Raw genomic sequence first — 10,557 nt, forward strand, 5'->3', positions numbered from 1 at the left:
CTTAAAAAATTGAAATATGTATTGAATAGAAATTATCTTGCTCGTATATATTTAACTTTTATAAGACCCGTTATGGAATATGCATATGAGTTATGGGATGGTTGTACTCAACAAGAAGCCGACAATTTAGAACATGTTCAGTTAGAAGCAGGGAGGTTAGTAACTGGGTTGCCCGTGTTTGCTAGTCGGGAAGCTATATATTTTGAAACTGGCTGGCAATTGCTTGTGAACAGAAGAAAATCCAGAATGCTCAATATGTTCTATTCTATACATAATGAGACTGCCCCTGATTATCTCTGTGATTTAACGCCCCCGCTTGTTGGTCAAGTATCTAACTACGATTTGCGAAACAGTAATAATTATGTAGTACCCGGTTATAGACTAGACATAACTAGAAAATCCTTTTTCCCATCCACTACTTTTGAATGGAATAGCCTTCCCCCCGACATACGTACGTCCAAAACATAAATATTTTTTAACGAAAGATGAAGTCCAAATTGATACAGCCACCTTCCTATTTTAGTTGTGGGGATAGAAAATTAATATCATTCATACACGTTTGAGAAATATGTGCAGTTCTTTAAATTCAGATTTACATCGTGTTAATATTAAACCCAGTCCCGCATGCAGCTGTGGCCACCCTGTTGAGGATAGTATACACTATGTTTTACAGTGCGCTCTTCACAACGAAGCCAGAGAAATACTGTTTTCAAAATTAGAAAGTTATGCTATATCCATTGAGCTTCTTTTAGCTGGTGACGGTGACCTTTCTTTTCAGCAAAACAAAGACATTTTGAGTCCGTACAATCTTATATCAGAATAACACAAAGATTTAAAGCAGTCAATTAACATTCTAAATTTCTACTTTACAACCTTTCACTTCAGTCTAGTTGTTTCATTATTATTCCTTATTATATTGTATTTTTTTTTTCTTTTTTCTTTTTATTTCTAATTTTTGTTTGAAGTATGTATTACATGCATTACTACTATGTTGTGTTTTTTTTTTCGCCATTATCTAATGTACTTTGTGTTTATATTTATATTGGGAGAGGACGTCTCTAATGTTGTTATAACTTGTGTCCAATCCCTTTTGCTACTTTTGTAAGTAAAATATGTTTAAACTAAAAGGTTATGCATATTGTTGTCAATTATAAATAGATATACAAGTTGAAATGATAGGACTTTTTTTTACTGGGAACTCACTTTAGTCCCATGACTGTATATATATATATATAGGTAAATTTGTCCTAGATATTAACCTGTAAGTTTCTTCATTTATTTTTATATGCGTTTATGTCATCGTTAAACTTGACATTTGCATTTTTAACACACAAAATACCATTGAAATGCTGAAAGACACATTTATTATGTTTCAGTTACTATTATCCGATAAAGAAAATTACGATTATCAAAGAAGAAAAATACCATAGAGTTACGATTATCATACCGAATTTTTCAACGGCAATTTTCAAAGCGCTCAGACGATTCCAGTGCACCGTTTACGATTCAAATATGATGTAATGGTATAGATAAACCTTGCAGCTGAGTAACTATTGACAAAAGCATGCTACATTTAAGAAAAATGAGTGTAAAGATTTTACCTATATCTACCGTCGCCATATTGGGATAATCGTAATTGCAGTTACTATTATCTCTTTAATACCAGTGATATATAGGTTTGAACGTTGTTTTCAATTTAAACTTGTACATATCCAACGCAATTATAGGTTTGAACGTTGTTTTCACACCAGAAGGAATGAATGAAAAAATTAATGAATGACTGAATAAAAGAATAAATGAGTATTTGAATGAATGATTGAATGAGTGAGTGAATGAATGAATAAATGAATGAATGAGTGGACGAATGAGTGAATGATTGAATGATGAGAGATTGAGTGAATGCGTGAGTGAATGGGTGAATGAATGAATGAATGAGTGAACGAATGAATGAATGAATGAATTAATTAATGAATGAATGAATTAATTAATTAATGAATATATGAATGAATGAATGAATGAATGAATTTGTGAGTGAATGATTGAATGAGTGAATGAATGAGTTGATGAAAGAGTGAGTGAGTCAATAAATGTATGAATGAGTGAGTGAATGAATGAGTGAATGAATCAATGAATGAATGAATTGATTAATTAATTAATGAATATATGAATGAATGAATGAATTTGTGAGTGAATGGTTGAATGAGTGAATGAATGAGTTGATGAAAGAGTGAGTGAGTCAATAAATGTATGAATGAGTGAGTGAATGAATGAGTGAATGAATGAATGAATGAATGAATGAATGAATGAATGAATGAATGAATTAGTAAATGATTGAATGAGTGAGTGATTAAATGAATGAGTGAATTAGTGAGTGAATAAATGAATGAATGAATTAGTGAGATAATGAGTGAGTGAATGAGTGAATGAGTGAATGAATGAATAAGTGAGTGAATAAATGAATGAATGAATGAGTTAATGAGTGAGTGAATGAGTGAATGAGTGAATGAATGAATGAATGAATGAATGAATGGATGGATGAATGAATGAATGAATGAATGAATGAATGAATTAGTAAATGATTGAATGAGTGATTGAATGAATGAATGACTGAATGAATGATTGAATGAATGAATGAATGAGTGATTGAATTAGTGAGTGAATAAATGAATGAATGAATGAGTGAGTGAATGAGTGAGTGAGTGAATGAGTGAATGAGTGAATGAATGGATGGATGAATGAATGGATGAATGAATTAGTAAATGATTGAATGGGTGAGTGAATGAATGAATGAATGGATGAATGAATGAATTAGTAAATGATTGAATGAGTGACTGAATGAATGAATGAATGAATGAATGAGTTATGAGTGAGTGAATGAATGAGTGAGTGAATGAGTGAATGAATGAATGAATGAATGAACTTGAACAAATGAATGAATGAGTGAGTGAGTGAATGAGTGGATGAAGGAGTAAATTAATGAATGAATGAATGAATGAATGAATTTATTAAGGAACGAACGAACGAACGAACGAACGAATGAATGAACGAATGAACGAACGAACGAACGATTGAACGAACGAACGAACGGACGGACGGACGGACGGACGAACGAACGAACGAACGAACGAAAGAACGAAAGAACGACAACGAATTGCGCCCGTGTAATATAAGCCAAAAAATTTAAATTCCGTTCAGTATCTTCCTCCTCCTAATGTGCTCCTCATTAGCAGGAGGAAGATACATGTATGAAATATTAGGAAACAGTAACATCTCATGGGAATGCGTCAACTGTGGCATGCCAAATTTTTCCACAACCTTTTTCAACACCACAATTGAGACATCAAACAGTTATTCAGAATTAGACATAAGTAACGAGCCAAATGGTGTGGATAACATCGGGCCACCAAATTTTACATCTTCACCCTTACCAAAAAAACAGGAGAAATACAGAAATAACAAAAACAAACCTAATCCATGTAAAACACCACTGAGAACACTTACCATCAATTTTCAGTCTATGAAAAATAAAAAGCCTGAAATAGAACAAATAATTGAATCTTGTGAACCAGACATAATTTATGGCACAGAAACCTGGCTCTCAAATACTATATCACCATACGAGTATATATCACCATCAAAGTACACCGTATACAACAAAAATAGAAAAGATGGATATGGAGGAGTACTACTAGCAGTATCAAATAAATACGTATCATCACTAGTAAATGAATTTGATACAGATTGTGAAATAATTTGGGCAAAAATAACATCACCAAATAGTAAAACGCTCTACTTAGGTGCCTACTATAGACCACCTTCAGATAAAGGGGAATCATTAGAAAACATGGGTATCTCTCTTAATAATGCATGCAAGAAAACAAATGCAAACATCTGGCTGAGTTGTGACTTCAATCTAGGCCACATAAACTGGGAAAAACACTTGGTATTACCAAACAAACCTGATCCAGCACTACACCAACAACTGCTTAATATTCTGGATGATAATAACCTAGCACAAGTAATTGACAAAAACACCAGAAATGACAGAACTTTAGATCTAATGTGCATGACAAACCCATCATTTATCAACAGAGTTGAGACCCTCCCACCAATAGGAGGAAGCGACCATGATATTGTCTTTTGTGAAATCAACTTTGCTATACCAACACCAAAACAACAACCACATAAAGCACTAATATACAAAAAAGCAAACTGGGAGAACATAAAGAAAGACCTGTAACGAAAATCGGTAATAGTTTATTTATTTCGATGTGAAATACCAGTTGCCTTTTCCTGTTAATTGTGTTTCTATATGTTTATAAGTTTCTCCATAGTTGGAGCACCGTCTATTTGTTAAAACACCCCTAAATTTTGTATAGTCTTGATTTTCACCCCTTTAAGTATAATGGACCGTTCCATATGGTAGTATATAAACCAGCTCAAGACAGAGAAACTTTGTCAGTTATATGTGGACCGTTGAAGTGATAACATCAGGGATTATTTTCCAACTGGTAAGTAGAGTGAATTAAGTGATTTCAAAGGATATATAAATAGTGTTCGGATTTATATGTGAATATTGCAATAGTGATTGTGATACAATGTATAAAGTGAATCTGATATATAAGTGGTTATTGTATTAATGAGAATACAAGGTGTATACTTGCTGGTGTTGCAAGTTGTACTATGTGGAAGTGTGAATACTTCATAGATTTGTATAAGTGAGAATACAAAGTGTTTACTTGCTGGTGTTGCGAGTTGTTATATTATGGAAGTGTATTAGTGAAAGTGCACTGTGTTAAACCTTACCAGTTGGATAATATTCATTGTGTGGGAACTCAAAGGGATAGTTAGTGCGTGAGCTCAGCTGTGTTTATATATATATATATATATATATATATATATATTCCTTGTGAATTGAAACATTGTGCAAGTCATTGTGTCATTGTGTTATTGTGGTTAGTTGCAGACTAACAAGGTGATACTACATATTGGTGGACGTTGTAAATAGAAGTTATATATATATATATATGTGATTTTGTGTTCATACGTTTTGTGAGATACTTACTTGATGCATGTTGCAAAGTAATCTGTTGGTTACATGGTGTAATAAAGGGCCGTATGCATGTTGCATAGTAATCTGTTAGTGACATTGTGAATGAATCGGTCTGATACATGTTGCATAGTGATTGCATAGTGACATTGTGTAAATATATTTTGTTATGATACAGTGTGTTTATATATTGTGAATGAGGTACTTCATCTTGAATTTTGATTTATGTGCATTGTGCTGTGTATATATTTTTCGTTGTAAATCCTTTTATGGATGTGTTGATTGTTTGAATAGGACAACTGGTTGTGGTGAAAAATTGAGTTGAGCACTTGAAATCCTGATTTATTCAGATACGGATCCATTGATCGCCCGGTTACACGTTACAAATTTGGTGGCAGCGGTGGGATTTCATGTGTTGATTTTGTTACTGTAAATACTTATATGAATGTATGATTGGACCAGTTGTAATACTTCAAAGTTAATAGTGTGTTGTGTTTGTAGTCAAAGTATAGTGCATTTTTTTAAAGTAAGTAGTAACATTAAGTCAGACTCTCAGTTGAAATTGAAATGGTAGAAAATCTGTTTGATTTGGAAATTGGACTTTTATCAAGTGAATTTTCAGCCTCTTATTCTTTACAAAAGGAAAATGATTCAGGAATTAAAGATTTTGTGGAATTAATAAGAGATAATGTAGTGTTTGGAAGACAGTAGTCGTGAGTCTGAAAAGAAAAGAGGAAGCATTTCGGGGTAAAGGATCAATGTATATGTGTATATAGATAGTTTTCTAGTTTTGTAGTGTATATAGTGTACATAGTTAAATGTGAGTCCGTCGGATGGGGACGTTAAATCCGAGGCCCCATGTACAGGAACATGTCACGCCCTGTGCATGTAAAAGACCCCTCCTGCAGATTTCGTTAAGAGTAGGCTCCTTGGGGCCGCTGCAGAGGCAAAATTTGTTAGGGACCTCTTAAATTTTCTTTGGCAGTGACGCTCAAAATTACAGACGTTAATGAGGAAAAGGTTTATGTTGGGAACAGATATTTTGAAGTGGGAAGTTTTAAAAAGTTTTATTCGAACAAAAGGAGAAATATACTGTGAATAGTGTTTGTTCATAAGAAGAAAGTTCAATATGTTTGATATGGCTGACAGGAATTAGGACATATGTAGACTTTGTTTCTACGGGTTGTGCCTTGTGATGTCATCAGTTAAGACCTGATGGACAAAAGGGTAGCCTGACGTTGTGGTCAGAAGATATGTCCAATGGAAATAGTGACTGCACTATGGTAAGAGTTTGGGTATGAAAAATGACCACTTTGATAGATGATTTATCAGCATGTCAGATGTATTCAAGGAGTCATGCGAGGACGCATGATTTTTGAGGCGTGGGTAGTGTAACGAAAATCGGTAATAGTTTATTTATTTCGATGTGAAATACCAGTTGCCTTTTCCTGTTAATTGTGTTTCTATATGTTTATAAGTTTCTCCATAGTTGGAGCACCGTCTATTTGTTAAAACACCCCTAAATTTTGTATAGTCTTGATTTTCACCCCTTTAAGTATAATGGACCGTTCCATATGGTAGTATATAAACCAGCTCAAGACAGAGAAACTTTGTCAGTTATATGTGGACCGTTGAAGTGATAACATCAGGGATTATTTTCCAACTGGTAAGTAGAGTGAATTAAGTGATTCCAAATGATATATAAATAGTGTTCGGATTTATATGTGAATATTGCAATAGTGATTGTGATACAATGTATAAAGTGAATCTGATATATAAGTGGTTATTGTATTAATGAGAATACAAGGTGTATACTTGCTGGTGTTGCAAGTTGTACTATGTGGGAGTGTGAATACTTCATAGATTTGTATAAGTGAGAATACAAAGTGTTTACTTGCTGGTGTTGCAAGTTGTTATATTATGGAAGTGTATTAGTGAAAGTGCACTGTGTTAAACCTTACCAGTTGGATAATATTCATTGTGTGGGAACTCAAAGGGATAGTTAGTGCGTGAGCTCAGCTGTGTTTATATATATATATATATATATATATATATATTCCTTGTGAATTGAAACATTGTGCAAGTCATTGTGTCATTGTGTTATTGTGGTTAGTTGCAGACTAACAAGGTGATACTACATATTGGTGGACGTTGTAAATAGAAGTTATATATATATATGTAACACTCCCAAACGTGTCCTTTCTCCCAAACGTGTCCGATTCTCCCAAACGTGTCTTTTCTCCCTAAACGTGTCCGAAATGTACAATATTTCCCAAACGTGTCCGATTTTATAACCCCCAAACGTGTCCGATAATTGTTATTCGCCAAAACGTGTCCAATATTTAACGCCAAAACGTTACACGTCTTTTAGCGCTTTTACATGTATCTCTTAAATAAAATCGCTGATACCGTTTACGGCAATTCTATGATGGGAGACACACGTGATAAAGATGTCATTTATCAGATTAAGTTAGTTCGATGTAGGTTTTTAATGATTATAATAATTGCAAAATTAATCTGTTAGTATTAAGTAACTTTGACTGCAGTTGTTTATTGTCCAGTTGCAAGTATTTCATATTCTTTTAGAGCGAACGTACACATAGTTCTGGAGTTGAATTAATCGTTAACTTTGTTTATTATTTTGTACTTATAAACTCCGATGATGCCTTTTATATTTATCCAAATATTGCATGGCGGGGTTTTAACAGTATTTTTTTTTAACTTTTGTCAATAGTTTGTATGTATTTCAAAAGCCCATCAAATTATAAACTTGTTATCCGGGTTTTTAATAAATTTTAGGTTTCCACCATCACTAAAGACACACGATAAGAAACATAACGTCCAGTGCCAAATATTTCATGCATAAGTTTTATAGATTCTTTTTTTTATGAATATTACTGTTATGTGATCAACGCCAGTTTTAAATGCAAATTTATTTTGTAGTGTATAAATAAACTTTAGAATGTTGATTACGTATTGTCCAGTTGCAAGTACTTTATGCATATTTAGAGCGCACAATAGTTTCGCAAGTTTTAATGTTTTTACAGTTGTACTGTACATATTAACTTTAAACTAAACTTCAAACTGATGATCGCGTATTGTCCAGTTGCAAGTATGTCATGCATATTTAGAGAGAACATACAAGTTTTAATGTTTTTGCAGTTCTATTTAGAGAGAACATAGGCTACCTGTTTTTTTTTTTTTTACATTTTAACATACATGTTTTAATGTTTTTACTGTTCTTTTGTTAAGATAAACTCTAGACTGCTGGTTGCATATTGTCCAGTTGCAAGTATTTCATGCAAATTAGAGAAAACATACAAGTTTTAATGTTTTTTTCAGTTCTACTGAATAAATTAACTTTAGGCTGTTGATTGCGAATTGTCCAGTTGTCAGTATTTCATGCATAATTAGAGAGAACATTAAAGTTTTAACGCGCAGAGAAAGGGACACTTTGACCCGTTAACTGTACTGTTTAACTCAACATGTTTGCTTACAATTTACAAACGAAATAGCCGAAATGACCCCCCCACTTTAAGCCAGTTTAATTCTTCCGTTTTGAAAAAGTACTAACGTGCTTATGTATATTTTTAATGAAATGGTAAAATTAGTATACGTTAATGAAATAGCAATAACCAAATAACGCTTGATATGGACACGTTTTGGGGATTGGACACGTTTGGGGGTTAGTTGAGAAATGGACACGTTTGGGCGTTTATACAAATGACACGCTTTGGCGCAGTTTTCAACTAGACATGTTTGGGGGAATCGGACACGTTTGGGGGGAAGGACACGTTTCTGAGTGTTACATATATATATGTGATTTTGTGTTCATACGTTTTGTGAGATACTTACTTGATGCATGTTGCAAAGTAATCTGTTGGTTACATGGTGTAATAAAGGGCCGTATGCATGTTGCATAGTAATCTGTTAGTGACATTGTGAATAAATCGGTCTGATACATGTTGCATAGTGATTGCATAGTGACATTGTGTAAATATATTTTGTTATGATACAGTGTGTTTATATATTGTGAATGAGGTACTTCATCTTGAATTTTGATTTATGTGCATTGTGCTGTGTATATATTTTTCGTTGTAAATCCTTTTATGGATGTGTTGATTGTTTGAATAGGACAACTGGTTGTGGTGAAAAATTGAGTTGAGCACTTGAAATCCTGATTTATTCAGATACGGATCCATTGATCGCCCGGTTACACGTTACAGACCTTATTCTTATATATGATCATTTAAAAGCAAACAAGACAAATATGACTATCGATGATATATGGACCCCCTTTAAAACCAAAACAACAGAGACCATCAACAAAAATATACCAACTAAAGTAATTGTAAAAAAATCAAAATTACCATGGGTAAATAGAGACCTGAAAAGACTCATAAGAAAGAAAAACAAACTCTATAAAAAGAAAAGTCATGACTCTAAATACAAAAATAAATACAAAGAGATAAAGACCAAACTCCAAAAAGAGATGAGAATAGCATACTGGGCATACATCGAAAATATGATCTTTGACATCGATATAAAAGAACCAGATCAGCATTGCTTCAACAAACAACCAAAAAAGCTGTACTCTTATATAAAAAGCCAAAAAAAAAGAAAACACCGGCATTGCATCCTTAAGAAGCGAAGGCACCCTCCATACAAACCCCTCTGAAAAAGCCAACATACTAAACCAACAATTTCAATCTGCTTTCACATCAGAAACTAACACAGAAATACCAACGAAAGAAGCTAGTACACACCCTAAAATGGAACTAATTAACATCAGTCGGGAAGGTGTATACAAACTCATAAAAAACATAAACACCAATAAAGCTACAGGACCAGATACTATCGCTGGCAAAATACTGAAGGAAAACATCGAAATAACCTCAGACATACTTGTAATCATTTTTGACAAATCTCTTGAGACAGGCAAAGTACCATCAGACTGGAACCATGCAAACGTTACACCAGTATTTAAAAAAGGAGACAAACATCATCCTGTTAATTATAGACCAATCTCACTTACCTGTATCTCATGTAAATTACTTGAACATATACTAGCTAGCAATATGATGAAACATCTTGAAGCAAATAACATCCTATATGAACTACAACACGGATTTAGAGCAAAAAGATCTTGCGAATCTCAAGTAATATCTCTTATACACCAACTAGCTCAAAACAACGATAAAAATATACAAACTGACTTAGTTATCATGGATTTTGCCAAAGCATTTGACAAAGTGCCACACAAACGCTTACTTTTCAAATTAAAACACTACGGCATCTCTGATCAGGCAATAAACTGGATCCAATCATTTTTATCTAACAGAACTCAAACAGTCCTTCTCGAAAACACGACATCTGAAAAAAATCCAGTAACATCAGGCGTTCCTCAGGGCACTGTACTAGGACCAATACTCTTTCTTATCTACATCAATGATTTACCTGACTACCTTAAACACAGCCAAATAAGACTCTTTGCAGACGACAGCATT

Source organism: Mytilus edulis, chromosome 1 (assembly GCF_963676685.1).
Source record: "Mytilus edulis chromosome 1, xbMytEdul2.2, whole genome shotgun sequence".
In the NCBI taxonomy this organism is placed as follows: Eukaryota; Metazoa; Mollusca; class Bivalvia; order Mytilida; family Mytilidae; genus Mytilus; species Mytilus edulis.